Source organism: Benincasa hispida, chromosome 9 (assembly GCF_027475165.1).
Source record: "Benincasa hispida cultivar pf3 chromosome 9, pf3_genome.v1.1, whole genome shotgun sequence".
NCBI classification, from domain to species: domain Eukaryota; kingdom Viridiplantae; phylum Streptophyta; class Magnoliopsida; order Cucurbitales; family Cucurbitaceae; genus Benincasa; species Benincasa hispida.
The window spans coordinates 27119575-27134057 of record NC_143486.1 but is presented as its reverse complement, the minus strand read 5'-3'; the positions used below and the strand labels follow the sequence as shown (position 1 = coordinate 27134057).

The window sequence follows — 14483 nt, the reverse complement described above, 5'->3', positions numbered from 1 at the left end:
CGTTTTTCTGATTGTTTTGCTTCAACAAGCTCTCTAAGGATGGGGATTATGGTAGTTGTGAATTGCTAACTTGGCTATGCACTGGACCGTCTGTTTGCGGGAAAAATTCGGGTGGCCCTTCTTTTTGTGCCACAGGTTGAAAGCTTTGTTATTGATCTTTCCACGCAAAATTTGGGTGGTTTCGCCACCCAGGGTTATATGTATCGAAATAGGGATTGTTTCTCATGAAGCATGCCGACTACGGGTTTGTTGGGCATTCTTCCATAGGGTGAGCCTCTTCGCAAATGACACAACTTGCGGTCGTTTGAGTAATTGTGCTGACCTGCCCTTTCTTCACTCCCGTATTATTAATTGCGATGCCTTGTATTAAACTCATCATCGCAGTCATTGGATTTTGCAAGGAGAAGATGGCCCCATTGTTTGCGTCATTATCTTTTATTCTTAATCTATGATCGGTTTCCCTTCAATCCTCGTGATTTTTGGAAATGCGACCAAGTATACTCTTTGCCTCCTCATATGTTTTGTCGAGCAGACCACCAGTAGCTGCCACATTGGCAGCGGTCTGCGAAGAGGGATTCAGTCCTTGGTAAAAGATCTTCATTTGCAGGCAGACTGGTAAGCCATTATGTGGACAGTCTCTTACCAGCCACTTGAACCTCGCCAAGGCATCACTGAGCGATTCGTCATCTTCTTGTTCAAAAATTGTTATTAATTTCCTTCTTCTAGCATTCTTGGTTGGTGGGAAATACTTCTTCATAAACTTTTCCACCACCTGTTCCCACGAAGTTATCTCCCCTGGTTCGAGAGAATATGTCAATTTTCTTGCTTGATAGCGTAAGAAAAATGGGAACAGAGTGAGTCGAATTTCCTCGGTGGAGATATTCAGGAACACAAAAGTGTTGCAGATTTCTATGAAGCTTCGAAGGTGGGCGTGCGGATCTTTGCCACACCTTCCTCCAAACTGCCTAGCAACCTGAATCATCTGCAACATTACCGGCTTCATTTCAAACCTCGATCCATCTAACGCCGGCCTCATGATTCCTGGAGAGAAATTATAAAGGTTAGGCGACGCATAGTCCCGAATGGGTCTATTGCGGTTTTTTGCCAGAAAGATGGTGTTGGCCATAATATTGTTCGTGTTAGCAGCCCTTACTTCCGGTTGCTCCGCCATTCTTGGTGTTCTCTCTTATTGTTGTTGGCGGTCTCTTAATCTTCTTCTGAATGTCCTCTCAATCTTCAGGTTGTAATTCGCCAGAGATTGAGAGTCTGTAAAGAAGTCAGAAAAATTACCGTTACCACACTATTTTGTCAAAATCCTCGGCAACGGCGCCAAAAACATGGTGCGTTATTTTATGATGTAGAAATGTGGATGAAATGCGATGGTGAAATTACATTAAGCACTCAAGTTTCCTCAGTGGAATCCAAGTGTAAATTCCATTGAGTTTTCTGGTAAGTCTAGGGTCGAACTCAGGGACTTGTGAAAACAAGTTGCGTTGGTAATTTTTAGGAAAACTTTGCGGTAACCAAATAAATCAATAGTTGTTGAGGTTGTTGTTTGCGGTGATGAGAAATAAATAAATGCGGCAGATTTGATAAAAGTCGAATTGTGTGATAGATGCACTGAGTATGCGGATGAACGGGTTAAGAAGGTCTTTAGCTAGCGTTACTTGGGAATGCATCAAACTATGCGATCATGCTACAACCATGCACAATAAGTCATTTTCTCAACTCTTCCAATTATTGTAGTTCTAGGAGTCTTTCCTTTCCGACTTGGGCTAGATTCAAATTACATTGTTTCACCGTCCAATACGCTTTGTGTTCAACCTCTACTGGAAGATTGCATGTGTTGCCATATACAATTCTATACGAGATTGTACCTATAGGCGTCTTAAAAGCGGTTCTGTAAGCCCAAAGCGAATCATTAAGTTTGGAACTCCAATATTTTCTTTTCAAGTTCACAGTCTTTTCTAAAATGCTTTTCACTTCTCTATTTGAGATTTCCACTTGGCCATTTTTTTGAGGATGATATGGGGTTGCTACATGGTGGTGAACTCCATATTTCCTAACCAATGCTTCTAAGGTTCTATTACAAAAATGTGTTTTTTGATCGCTTATAATGGTTCTAAGAATTCCAAATCTAGAAAAGATGTTATTTTTAAGAAATTTTGAAACCATAGATGAATCATTTGTTCTAGTAGGGAATGCTTCAACCCACTTGGAAATATAATCAACCGCAAGTAAAATATACAAGTATCCAAACGAAGAAGGAAATGGACCCATGAAACCTAAACCCCAAATGTCAAATATTTCACAAACAAGAATAGAATTGAGGGGCATTTCGTTTCTTTTAGATAAAGATCCAGATTTTTGACACTTTTCACAAGACTTACAATAAGCATACGAATCAGCAAAAAAAGAATCCCAGAATAGTCTTGAATCTAAAATTTTTGTAACAGTTTGTCTAGGACTGACATGACCATCACATGCTTGTTCATGGCAAAATGATAAAACGTACTCAAATTCTTCGTTAGGAACACATCTCCTAATAATTTTGTTAGAACAAAATTTCCATGGATAAAGAGGATCCCACACATAGTATTTAGTCTCTTTTTAGTTTAGACTTTCTAGACCAAGACATGTTAAGAGGAAATTTACCTGTAACAAGGTAGTTTACCATGTCGGTAAGAAAGTAGACACCATGCAAAGATGTTCATCTGGGATATCTTCTGTAATAGGTATTAGTTCTTCTTCTTGCTTGATTTGACTTAAATGGTCTGCCGCTGAATTTTTGGATCTTTTTCTATCTTTGATGGTTATGTTGAACTCTTGTAAAAGGAGAATCCATCTGAAAAGTCTTGGTTTTGATTCTTTCTTCATCATTAGGTACCTGAAAGCAGCATGGTCAGTATAAATGATTATTGGAAAATCAAGAATGTAAGTTCTAAACTTATTCAAAGAAAAAATTATAGAGAGAAATTCTTTTTTTGTTGTTGAATAATTGATTTGAGATGAACTGAGTTTTCATGATGCGAAACAAATCACATGGCATTTCTTGTCAACTTCTTGTCCTAATACTGCCCCCACTGCTAGGTTACTAGCATCACACATGATTTCAAATGGTAAATCCCATCTTGGTGGTTGAAGGATTGGAGTTGATGTCAACTTCTCCTTAAGTGTGTCAAAAGCTCCTTGCATTCTTTGTTGAAATTGAATACGATATCTTTTTGAAGAAGGCTTGATAGGGGGAGTGCAATTTTGTAAAAGTCCTTGATGAACCTCCTGTAGAACCTTGCACTACTAAGAAAAGAGCGGATTTCCCTAATATTTTCAGGATAGGGAAAGTTAGCTATGACATTTATCTTAGCCTTATCATCTTCTATGCCCTTAGAAGATATAAAGTGTCCTAACACTATTCCATGAGAAACCATAAAATGACATTTTTCATAATTCAAAATAAATTTGTTTCTATGCATCTTTTCAAGATCAAACTCAAATTGTGCAATCTTCGAAAGAACTACCATACACAGTGAAGTTGTCCATGAAAATTTCTATGCATTTTTCTACATAATCAGATAATATGCTCATCATACATCTTTGAAACGTAACTGGGGCATTACATAGCCCAAATGGCATTCTTCTAAATGCATAGGTACCATAAGTGCAAGTCAAATAGTCTTTTCTTGGTCTTCCTGTGCTATAGGTATTTGTTAGAATCCAGAAAAACCACCAAGAAAAAAAAATATGGCTTCCCCGCTAACCATTCAACCATTTGATCAATAAAAGGTATAGGAAAATGATCCTTTTTTATTAACTTTTTGAGTTTTCTTAGTCTATACACATTCTCCAATCGTTTTACACTCTCATGAGTATCATCTCTCCTTTTTCATCTTTCACAATGGTTATGTCGGTTTTCTTTGGTACCACATGTATTGGACTTACCCATTGACTGTCTAAGACTGGGTAGATTATACCGGCTTCAAGTAGCTTGAGAATTTCTTTATGAACAATTTCCTTCATGGTTGGATTTAGCCTTCTTTGTGATTGAACGGTTGCCTTAGCTCCCTCTTCTAGAATGATTTTGTGCATGCAAAGGGAAGGAATTATCCCCTTGATATCTTCTAATATCTAACCAATTGCTTTCTTATGGTCCTTAAATGTTTCTACTAGTGAACTTTCCTGAGAAGATTTGAGTTCTCTAGATATGATCATAGGAAAGACTTTTTCTTTTCCTAGGAAAACATACTTGAGGTGAGAAAGAAGAGCCTTAAGCTTGATTCCTTGTACCTAAGATTCCACAACATCATTGTTAGAGGGGTTATCATTCAAATTAAAATCATTAGAAGTAAAGAAAGAGTCAATCAAAGAGTCATCATCTTCAAGGTCGATGGAGGAAACAACCAAACAATCTAAATTTTCATCAATTGAAAATAACAATTCATCAAGCACATCGCATGTATCTTTTGAACAAAGGGACAAATATTCTTCAGGAAATTTCATGGCATCATAAATGTTGAAAGATTTCACCTCTCCATCAAATTCTACTGACAAAGTGAAAGAAATCAGACATGAGGACTTCCATTAGCAGTGGAAGGATCGTTCCAAATTTCAATCGTATATGAACAACACAATTACAATCACAAACGAAAACAACAAGCTATGCGCAAAACAGAAATTACAGCATGCTTTACTATACGATCAAGGGAAGAATTCACATACCTTTGAAGACTCATCTTCAAGACCCCTTGATCATGAATGCTCGATCAACCCACAAGACTACAACACTCAAATGCTCCTACACTACGACCACTACACTGCACGATCACAGTGAACTCGAACAAAGTGATCACCAAGGTCACAAACACAGCAAATGCAACGAACGGCCTCCACAGAACCTTGACAGTATCGAGTTGAGTATGACACCACCAACAAGGTTACCTTGGTATTCTCGGTGTGAGAATCCAGAAGTGTGGGCTCTGTGTGGACTTGGTTAGAGGTAGAGATCGGAGAAGAACAATCGTGTAAACGATTGAGCAAGTGGGAGATGGCATATGTTTATCGTATAGACGATGCCCAATTGTTTAACAAATGCTATGCGATCGTTTAACTAAAGTTGCACGATCGTTTAGCTCATCGGCCAGCTAAGTATCTATCGTATAGAAACACTCCACGATTGTCTAGTCTCTCCAAACTGTTGTTTAGTAAATCATATTTACTTGACAACCTTTTCATGAGTAATTTTCGAGAGTGGAATTCTCAATTCAACATTTTGCAAATCTTACTAAATTTAGGAAAACATTTTTCCTTTTTATCTCACGGTTACCATGAAACCACCAATAACCTCCCACTCAATTGGTTATTAGAAAAAAAAAGATAATTATCCAATAATTAATATTATTATAAATATATATGATAACCAACTTACCATAGTATATTTATAACCTATAGTTTTAATATTTCATCTCATGAAACATATAAACCATAGCTCTTTTTCTATTCCATGGCACTTAATGTAAATCTCATTTACATTAATCCTCCACTAGATGTATCTCATACATCATACCGATCATATCATATATAATCGAATTACCTCTTGTCAATTTGAATATTTCAAATCAACATCAAGAAATGATCCTCAACTTGAACCCATTGAGTTACCAAGGGGACCTTATGAACCTGTAGCTTGATGCTCCAACGGTACGTGAATAACTGACTAAACTCTTTAGTCACGGGATCCACCATCCGTTAACTGCCAGGCACTTCACTAAAGACTGACAACTGAACTCTCCTTACTATAGATATATTATGTGTCCATCTTAACTAATCAACAGTGCGATAACCTTTCACAAATCGCTCGTAAATACAGCTCGGCCAATAACCGTCATGCCCCTATAGTTACATCTAACTTCTTAAGTACCACTGATCTCTCTAGTGAACATAAGTCATAGTTCTACTATGATTGAGTCCTCTCTTCTAAAGAGAAGCTGTGATCACTATGTTCAAGCCCCGGAATCAGCCCTTAAGGGAGCAATCTATCTACTTGTCCCTGCTTTGGGGAAGGAGTGAATTCCATCTTGTGTAACTGAGTTTCCAGTTCCCAAATCAAACAAGTCCCCAAAAAAGGTAGGCTTGTTGAGTTGGCAATCTGGCCACTCTCACCCATATTAATCAAAGGACCGCCTTCAAAAGCAGGAGTTCCCAAAACACTCAAGATTGAGGTCATGTTACCTATGGTCGTTTAGGTGAGATGTAAGTCTCCAGTATCAATGGCATTATATACAAAGATGAATCGTCTCGTGGTCTGGTCTTATATAAACTCTTTGTATAGGATATCCTCGCTCACATGTCTCCACATGAATGGTCAGGATCTACCATCTGTAGTAGTTTATAACACTTGCAACCTCTACAAAGCAGGTCGTATCCATAGTGTCACTAGGATCAGATATCCCACCTTAATCCTTATACTACAGACCTATTTAGTTTATCACTTAAGGCATGATTCACTTGTATATCTCATATACATACTTAAGTTTACATACGATAACCATAGAGCTTTGTTTATTGGATATGGGTAAATGCCAGAAAGAAATAATTGTTATTTTATTCAAAACAATGTGTATATTACAAACAACGAAACTCCGGGAGAATTATGACATCAATCTCAACACAAAGACCCTTTATCTACATCAATTCTTGTTTTTGTAGTTTTCGTGAAAGGTCTACCAAGTAGAATATTAGAGGAAGTAGAGTAAGATTCATCCATTTTTAGAATGTAAAAATCAGAAGGAAAGATTAATTCTCCAATTCTCAACAAAACATCTTCAACAATGCCTAAGGGTTGAATATATGACCTATCTGCTAGTTGTATGCAAACATTCGTTTTTTGTAGGGCATTCAATTTGAGATCTTCATAGACATGAAAGGGCATTACATTTATTGATACATATAGGTCTAGCATGAGTGATAATTCTATCTCCTATTTTGCATGGTAAGGTTAACATTCTCGGATCTCTACATTGTTTAGGCATATCTTTCTTAAGCAACGCAGAGACATTCTTACTAACAGTTATTCTCTCCTCTTCCTTCCCTTTTCTTTTATTTTCTTAATACACAAGTCTTTTATAAATTTAGCATATCTAGGTATTTTTGAATAGCATTAAGCAAAGGGATATTAATTTGTACCTTTTGTAACATCTTAATTAGCTCATGGTCAACATCTTCTACCTTAGGTCTCGCTAATCTACTAGGGAATGGTGTCTTGAGTACATTTGGCTCTACCTTAGGGGGAGAATATTCACATACCTCAGGAAAAATGGGAGTCTCTTTTGGCTCAATTACCTTACTCTCTTGTTCTTTCATTGCCTTTTGTTGTCTTTTGGGAGGAGATTGAACCGGGTTTGCATCTTGAGAGGAAGAAGGGATTTCCGTACCGCTTCTTAGAATGATTGCACTTATGTTTGCATGCTCTGGTTGAGCGGGAAGCTTTCCAGATGATTTACTCTCAAGCTTGCTTACCACAGTTATAAGTTATTGAAGGAACTCTTATCAAAGAGACCAATGAGCGAAAGAGAGGTCGTTCCAAACCTCATTGTGACAGAACATACACATTTACAATCAAACAGTAATAGTTATGCATAAACTCTAAATTATAGCGTGCTTCAAAAGAAAAATACTAAGGATCAAGAGAACTTACCCTTGAGGAACTTTTCTTCTTGTTCCCTCGATCTAATAGCATGATTGTTCACCAGCACAAACGTCACGCCTCAGCAATCTCCTCGAACACGAACAAATAACACTTGACCCTTGAACAGTAAGCAGACAACACTAGAAGACTACCTTGCTATTCTCGGTGTGAGAATCCAGGAGTTGTGGGCTCTTTATGAATTTGGTAGAGGGAAGGAGGAATTAACAGATCGTATTAGACGATTGAGAAAGTGGGAGATGCCTAAAGTCTATCGTATAGACTAAGTACTCGATCATTTAGAAAACAAGTGTCTATCATATAGCAAACTCGTTGCACGATCGTTTATGCTCTCAAGCTATCGTATAGCTATTTCTTTTGTGTGTCCAATTATCAATCGCTTAATGATTGCATTGTGGAAAAATGAAAACGATTTTCATTTTATCCATCAGTTACCATAACTGGTCATAACTTCCCACTAAATTGGTTATTGGGAGAAAAAACTGAAACCAATTATCCCATAATTGATTTAATTACAAATAAATAAGAAATTCATAACCTATAGTTTCAATATCACATCTCATGCAATATATATAAACCATAGTTCTTTTTCTCCTTTATAGCATTTAATAATAATTCCTCCAATTAATGTATCTAATACATTAAGTCAATTATATCTCATATAATTGAAGCAATTTAATTAGATCAAATATAGTCAAATTTCCTCTTGTTATTTTGAACACTTCAAACTAACCCAAAAACTGATTCTCAACATGAATCCATTGAGCTACCAAGGGGACCTTATGAACCTATAGCTTGAAGCTCCAATACTACGTGAATAACTGACTAAAATTTTTAATCATGATATCCACCATCTGTTAACTGTTGGACATTCTACTAAAGACCGACAGATGTACTCTTCACGCTACAGATATATTTCTATGTCCATTGGATATAACCAAGCAACAATATGATGACCCTTCATAAATCGTTCGTAAGTACAACCGAGCCAATATACCATTTTACTCCTGTAATTACATCTAACTCCTTAAGTACCACTGATTCCTCTAATGAAAAATTTATCATAGTCCTACTCATGAGAAGGTGTATAGCTTAAAGGAGCAATTTATCTACTTACCCCTGAATGGAGGAATGAGTGAATTTCTTCTTGTGTAGCTGAGTTTCCAGCTCCTCATTCAGACAAATCTTCAAAGTGGTAGGTTTGAGTCGGCGATCTGGCCACTCACACCCATACAAATCAAAGGACCACCATCACAGACAGGAGTTCCTAACTCACTCAGGATTAAGGTCATGTTACCTATGGTCATCCTAGTGAAATGAAAGTCTCTATCATGAACGGCGTTATATAACGAGACTAAAAATTTCGTAGTCTGGTCTTATACAAACTCTTTTGTATAGAGCATCCCCACTCGCATGTCTAATACATGAATGGTCAGGACCATACCATTTGTAGTACTTTACAACACTTGTAACATCTACAAAGCGGGCCACACTCGTAGTGTCATCAGGATAAGGTTTCCATCCTTTATCCATATACTACAGACCATTTAGGTTATCACTTAAAGCACAATCCACTTGTATGTCATCACATATATACTTAAGTTACAACGATAACTAGAGATCTTAGTTTATTAGTTTGTGGTTAATGCAACTAAAATATCTCATATTTCAAATACTATAGTTAATAAAATATCTCATATTATTACATCACAAAATGTTTGTTTATACAGGTATTTATAAACTACAAAACCCTACGAGATTTAGGACATCAACCCCAACAGTTGTGTAATTTGAGTGCCCAAGCTTCTGAAGCCTTGTCTAGTCTCTTGTTGAAAGAATTTAGTGTCTTGTTGAAGTTGTTTGGTTTCTTGATGAAGTTAAGTGTTATCCTTTTGCAAATTGTGGAGTTCCTGTTGAAATTTTAATGAATGGTCAGCAAGGATTCTTACTACGTCTTCTAGAGACATACCTAAGGAGTTTGAGGAAGATGGTGGGTTCCAGTTCTCAAATTTCCCTTGAGATCCCCACTTGAAATTGGGATGATCTCTCCATCCTTGATTATATGTTTGTCCATGGGGGTCGTATTTTCTCTGAAATCCACCAATGGGATTGACTTGGGCTTGTGGGCAAGCCTCAAAATTATGACTGACTAATCCATACACCCCACATGGTTTGACTTGAGGGAGACCTCCTTGGGCTACCTGAGTAAAAAGAGAAACTAAATTAGATACTTGCGATCTAAGCTCACTTACCTTACTAGATTGAAGAACAGAGTTATCAAAAGTCCTTGTCCCAAAATTCTGAGAGTTCTCCGCCATGGTTGATATGAGTTGGCTCGCTTCGATCGGTGTTTTGTCTGCTAAAGCTCCACTGGCGGCCACATCTATATTGCTTCTCTTGGACGGGAGTTAACCTGAATAGAAGCATTGAATTAGATATTGCTTAGAAATTTGATGGTGTGGAAAAGATGCACATAGCTATTTGTACCTTTCCCAATATTTATACAAAGACTCTCCTACACTTTGTTGAATTCCATAAATATTTTTTCTTATGTTATGAGCTTTAGATGCCGAAAAGAATTTTTCTAAAAACTTCTTTTTCAACCCACTCCACGTAGTAATAGAACCCACTGGTTGGTAGTATAGTCAATCCTTAGCCACATCCTTCAAGGAGAAGGGGAAGGTTTTAAGGTTGAGCTGCTCTTGTGTCACTCCATGAGGACGCATTCCGTCACAAACAAGGTGGAACTCCTTCATGTGCTTGTGTGGGTCTTCAAGTAGGAAGTAAATGTACTAGCCTCAGTTTTAGTTCAAATGGGACAGTTGTCTCCGGGTATACGATACAAAGAGGTTGTTGATTATTATCTGGTTCTGCTCGCAAAGTTTGTTCTCTTGCTTCGCCTATGATGTTTGGTTGTGGTTGTTCTTCTTCTTGATCCAACTCTTCATTCTTCTTACTCTCTTCTAGCTTTTTTCCTTTGTAATCTCCTCTCATTGTGATTGATATCTACAATCAAATCAAAAAGTATACTCCGAGAGGAGCGGGTCATGCACAAAAAGAAAGTTTAAGACCTACTATTTTTGGTTTTGTTATATTTTTATTTTTTTATGAAATTCAAAAATTATAAAAGGCTAATTGCTCGGTTCCCTGGCAACAACACCAATTTGTTCAAAGTAAAGTAGGTGTCGTTAATTCTATCTACCTAAAACAAATGAAATTTATAAAACTCTAACCACAATTTCAACTAACACGTAGTAATAGTGAAAGTAAGAGGTCGATCCCAAGAAAATCACAATTAATTGGCCTAAAAATAGACTACTTAAATTCCAAAATGCAAAATATTAAATGGGGGGGGGGGGGGGGGGTTGTTTTAAGAAACAAAGTGACTAACTAAGCAAAAAGACAAGAATTGATATAGGAAACTTATTGATGAGAGAAATAAGGGAGAGATTGTGAGATAAGATTCAATGGAAATAAAATCTTGGGGATTTTATGTAACTAGGCAATTCTATCATTGACTTAATAAGAAATCATGCAATTAGATTATTCAATAGTTCATTAAGAATAGGTTCCTAATGCCCTAATTAGCTAATTTTATAATTAACCCTAATCTATGTCCTACTTGCTCCCTAAAGACATTTCACAATTAATCCCTAAATTGCATTAAACTCATGGGTTTTCTTAACTATTCCAATCTTGAAATCAAAAGACTGAAAATTAAGGATTGATTACATGAATGTTTTGAATTAATAGATTCTTTAAGAAAAGAGGAAAAGAAGTCCACATTTTCTATCAAGACTACTAATTCTTGCAACTACAATAACAATTTTATTGTAGAACCATGTAATTTTTGCATACAAAAATTGATTATCCTTGAGTCGTCAATTCAATCATAATCAATTTTATTCTAGATCTCAGCAAGAACATTGAAAAGAAAGTAATCACATGAAAGAAAATTCAAGAAAAGCCTCAAGAAAATGCCTAATTACTATGGTTCCCCAAGAAAAAGATTTACCTGCTCATAGAGGATGAAATTCTTTAATCAATCCATTGATAGTTGCATATTGATAGAAGTATGCATACAAATCGACTTAATCTCACAGAAAATTATAGAATCGCTCTTTGAAATCGAAGTCTCTCTCTTTAAAAAAAATGGGTTTTTCTTCTTCAAAGTTTTCTCTCAAGAGAATGATGGATTTCTAAAAAAAAAATGACATCTCTCTATTCTAATTAATGTTTTGCTGAAGAACTGAACTCATTTATACCAGAAGAAAAGAGTCATGAGGCACGCAGCTGAATCGGGTCAAAATCTAGAAAGAAGAATGAACACATCGAGTTTTCTGTTTCATACTCGATCCTCGATGCTCGACGATCATACTCAATGATCGACTCTAGATGTCCTTTACTTGATAGCTTTAACTCGATGGAAAACGGTTGAATACTCGATCGTCTTTATTCGATGGTATTTGATAGTATTCTACTAAATACTCGATGGTCGATGATCCAACAGCCTTACTCAATGCTCTCCTGGGTGTTTACTCAATTCTCTTCAATTTATTGATTTTCTTGGTCATTTTTTTAATCTTTTTGGCACAATTTTCTTGTAATTACTCAAAAATGCTTTGGGGATCGTTTTATCTACAAAATTAGCAATTAAAGCAAATAATCAACACAATTTTGGGGGAATTAACATAGGAAATATACATCCTTTAAAAACCTAACAGGGTTCCATGCATTGGAAATGGTAGGCGCCATCCAGCCAGCTTGGTTAAATGATCCGACTAGAGGCCCAAGGAAGGGGTGTTGCAGCTAAGTATAGCAAGTGGTATGTAAGGTTTATGCAACCAAGTGTGTATACCATTGTAAAGGGCTAAGCTGATGAAGGATGCGACAGATGATCATGCATTGAAGGGAGAAATCTTGGATGGCAACAAGGCCATGCGATCAAGCTTGAACTGAGGAATTTAGTGTAATTAACGAGTAAGTAACCAAGTGGTAGCCTTGCAAACATCAATAAAGGGATAAGCTTGCCAGGTGGCAATTAATTAAGCAAACTCTTCATGCAAACCCAATTATAAATGGGCTTAACCAAGAAGGAGACTGTTTTTACAAAAATTTTCCTAATGCCTAAATAAGGGAGAGTTGCTATCATCTGAAGAATTTAAAAGTTGAAGAATTTTCGATCAGCTAAAGGAAAATTTGAGGAATCTCTTATCAGTTTTGTAAGAAATGATGCTCAAATCCTAAGGTAAGCAAAAGTTAAGATGTTTATGAGCATTTCATTAAAGGAAGTTTAGTTATACGAATGTTTGGAATTAAAGTTATGAAATCTGGAAGTTTGATTTTGAGATGATGTTGTGAATGAATAAGCAAGCAATTGCATATGAAGAATAAGCAAGCAGCTAACTCAGTGAGGTTATGCGTTAGCGCATATAGCATAGAAAATCCACAACGAAGGCAATCTGAGTACATCACATAGTGGATGTAGATCGCATAGGCTGAGAAGTGTTTCAATGCTTACCTGAGCTTCTTGAGAAGGGATTCCCAATTGCCATTGAAGTTATAAGGTAAGATGGTTAGGGAATAGTCTATGCATTAAAGATTGTTCTTGATGCATTGAAAATATGATGTCATAACCATTGGTATGCGATAAAGTTAAGCTATGCCTTAAGCTAAAAATAAAACTAAATATACTGACCAAGGGACCTTTCCTTTCCATGGAAAACGCAAATAGGAGAGGCATACAACCCCTTGGATAAATAGCTTAAGACAGTGAGTGACAAGTTTTAATAAATGTTTTCTACCTTATGTTTATGAATGATTTCCAACGCATAGGAATTTTTATGAAGTTATTATATTACGATTTTCTCCAATGCATGCCTTAAGATGAATGTTGATCGCATGATCTATGTTTTTAAATGATGAAATTATTCAAGAGTTTAGCATGTGTTCTCCAGTAGCCTATGCCATGTTTTATCGCATGATGAAAGTAATCAAGCATATTCCATGTTTTACAAGGCACTATGCGTTGATATGAAACCATGAGGTATGATTATTTCAAATATGCATATTCAGTATACGTTCTTAAATGTTTAAATATTTGTGCCTTGTATAAACCCTACTCTAATGTTGGTACCGAAGGTATGGTAAGGTACCTAGATTACAACGATATTAGGGATCCTTGACACTGAAGGCATGGTAAGGTGGTTAAGACCCAATTCAGCTTTGCGTACACATATGACTATATTATCAACGTTGATGATCGAGAAAAAGGGCTCTCTCTCAACTAAAATGATTAGAGATTGAGCAAAAGGACTTTCCCACATATTCAGGTAGTGGAGTAGTGGAATTTTTTAGAATGATGTTAATGAGTTTAATTCTAGGGTTTTACATGATATATTTTATGATTTCAAATTTCTAAAACCCTGATTATGATTTTATAAATGTTTTCCTTGATAGAAGTGTTTATGTTATTTATGATTTAAAGTATGTTTTACATAGGATAGTCACTCACTGGGCTTTCTAGCTCACTCTTTAAAAATGTTTTCCTCCCCAGGTGGGGTCAACGTCCGGAGGCCTAGCAGTTTTGCTAGTCAGTCACTTCTCAGACCCTAAGAAGATTGCAGTTTAGGTGGCTCATAATGTTCTGTTATTGGTTTTATGTCCATGTCGGGGGGGGGGGGGGGGGAAGAAACAGAGTACAGTTTGTGTTGTACTCAAGTTTAGTTCCTTAATCTATTATGTATATTAATGTTGATATTTCTTGTTGGCAGTAAATTATATG

The 14483-nt window shown here is 36.4% G+C and overlaps 1 non-coding gene across 1 annotated transcript; it reads left to right on the top strand.

Moving 5' to 3' along the window:
- Positions 1 to 617: 617 nt before the first annotated feature.
- LOC120087399 (small nucleolar RNA R71) lies at positions 618 to 724 on the top strand. Its single transcript, XR_005484537.1, has one exon. It is a non-coding gene; the product is annotated as a small nucleolar RNA R71 (small nucleolar RNA).
- Positions 725 to 14483: the final 13759 nt, after the last annotated feature.